Below are 2,992 nucleotides of genomic sequence, written 5' to 3' on the forward strand. Positions count from 1 at the left end.
CGGAGCCTGTGCTCCACAACGGGAGAGGCCACAACAGAGGGAGGCCCGCATACCACAAAAAAAAAAAAAAAAAAAAAAAAAAAAAAAAAGCTCAAACCTTTGATGTCAAGCCAAATGTTCCTCTGGGCTGAATTGGCACATCCCCTTCGGATTCATCTCAGAGATATGCACAATCTGAATACACAACAACCTTCATGGTAAAGAAATATCACATGAGGTGTGGTGTGAAATAACCTGACATTCCACAAAAGAATACAAATTCTGACTGGCAATTACAAAATTTGTACTTTGAAATTAGTACCTGTTTCCCACTAATTTAAATTAACTCTATAAACTAAGCACAAGGCAGACAATATACAATACACAAAATTCTGCCACTTATCAGCAGTGACTATGGGCAAAGTATTCCCGAATACAAACCTCACTATTTTCATGTGTGAAATAGTTGAATAACCTCTTGAGAGAATTGAGTTATTAAGTGAGCTAGCAAAACATGTTTGAACATGTTTGTTCATACATAACAATACACAATAAATAAAAGCTACAGGTGTATTATTCATTAAAAAGTCAGAGAGCCTTGATGCAATGTCCACTATACTGCATGAATGAACAGACTGTACATACAACTTGGGGTCAGCAGCAGCTGCCTATCTCAATAGATATCATCTGTTCATTAACCAGATATGAAAACAGACAGGTTAACTTCACAACCCAGTGTTCCTGGGACTGCCAAACTGTAGGATGATCCTCCTCTGACCCCTCCAGTAAGTTGAAGTATCACTTTCCCTCCCACTTTCTTAAGGATCTCACAGCTTTAATTATCATTAACTCTCCTGTAGCTTCATCTTGTTTCCCTGCCTACAGAGTAATAAGAGACTCTTGATGGGTTCAGGTCTTTCCAGTGCTTCAAAAGTGGCCAGAGTTTTCTAAATTTTACTCTGCCTACTATGCTTCTCCTCAATATACCAATTAGGGAAAACATATTTTCTATAAATTGCTTCCAGTTTCTGAACAAAGGTTACCTATAAAAGGGAAATCTGGTTTTGTAGAGGTGCTTCTTCTCGTTCTCCTGCTCCCTCAATCCTGCAGTTCTTCCGCCAACACCTGTGACCCTGGACGGATTGAACTCACCTGCTGACAGTCTCCCCTACCAGACCTTAATCTTCTGCTCTCACTCATCCCTCCACTTGTGTTCATCACATGACAGAGCTCACTGCATCACAGACTCGGTTATGGAGTGAGTCACATCCCCATCAAGACCATGGCTGAGGTGACAAAAATACAACCTCTCATGTGCCCTCTTTACAAGCACAGCCTTCATGGAGTCTGGAACACATTTGAGTAAATGATGGAAAGGAGACTATTGCTGCATTAGCAATTGCCCTACCCCACAATCCTCACAGAGATGCAGGATGACAGGACTAGTGCTCAGAGCTTTGAATGCCTCCTGGATACACCTAGAAGACTCAGTCAAAGTGATGACATCTTCTTATCCATTGGAAATATAGTTCTCATTTCAAGATAAATAGCAACTTTATAGTGACTTGGGGATGAATTGCCAAGAAATCAGCTGCTACCTGTTTCCCTCTGTTACTCTCTCAAAGACAATGTGTACTCTAAGCAGTCAAATCTAAGGAAATAGGAGTCCATGAGATTTGAATCTTATCTACAGTTTTTATATCTAAGAATCATGAATCCGTAAACTTTAAGGATGGGAATGGGAGTGAACAACCACCCGACCTGCAAATGTGGAGTGGGCTAAGAGAAAAGGGGAGAAATCTTCCTTCCCAGGGTCAAAACTAAGAAGGCTTTGGCTACTGCTTCCCATAAGACAAATATTAGTGTCCCAACTTTACTTATAATGAAATAAATATCATAAAGTTTTAAAGGTAATTACCCAATAATATTCAGAGTTGTTGTTCAATTTCTTCCGTGATTTCAAACTCTAGGAGAACCTCCAGTGCATTGACCTCACTCCCTTAAACAGCTACGTCAAACCTATCTTCATTTTTATGCCAAGTTTAATCAAATTAAGTAACTTCAACATATAGGTATGAAGACTTTGGATTTTTCATATTCCTCTGACATTTTTTAAAAATATTTATTTATTTATTTATTTTTGGCTGTGTTGGGTGCGAGGGCTTTCTCTAGTTGCGGCGAGTGGGGGCCACTCTCCATTGCGGTGCGCGGGCTTCTCACTGTCGCGGCCTCTCTTGTTGTGGAGCACAGGCTCCAGACGCGCAGGCTCAGTAGTTGTGGCTCACAGGCCTAGTTGCTCCGTGGCATGTGGGATCTTCCCAGGCCAGGGCTCGAACCCGTGTCCCCTGCATTGGCAGGCAGATTCTCAACCACTGCGCCACCAGGGAAGCCCTCCTCTGACATTTTATCACATCTTTTGATCAAGAGTCCATTCCTGGATGACTCAAAATACCTGCTTTGTCCCTAGTTGAATCTATCTAGGATCTTAAGTCTAGTGAGATTCACAAATAACCCAACATCTTTCAGACATCTCTGGCCATCGTACTATATTGAGATAATTCAATCATTCTGTGCCTCAAAACTAATTCAGACTTTCTCCATGTCTTTCTATTTTTAACCATTCTCATCATTTCCCTCACTTTCCACAAGAGGAGTCACCTTCTACTACACAGATGAATCAAGTAATTTAAGGAAATTCTTCAGCTCACTGTCACAAAATCTACAAATATTCCTGAATCCACACCCATCGTTTACTCCTAAGGGCATAGTAAAATTGAAGAATCATCTCTTTCCTGACCAAGCCCAGTTTCTCCAATCATATTTTTTTTTCTCCTTTGTCCTTGGAAACTTCATGTAATTGATTATAATTTAAGTATTATTTATCTTGGTGTTAAAAGATGAACATTTTAGGGACATCCCTGGTGGTCCAGTGGTAAAGAATCCACCTTCCATGGCAGGAGACTTGGGTTCAATCCCTGGTCGGGGAACGAAGATTCCACATGCGGTGGGGCAG

This window comes from Physeter macrocephalus, chromosome 20 (genome assembly GCF_002837175.3).
Source record: "Physeter macrocephalus isolate SW-GA chromosome 20, ASM283717v5, whole genome shotgun sequence".
Lineage (NCBI taxonomy): Eukaryota > Metazoa > Chordata > Mammalia > Artiodactyla > Physeteridae > Physeter > Physeter macrocephalus.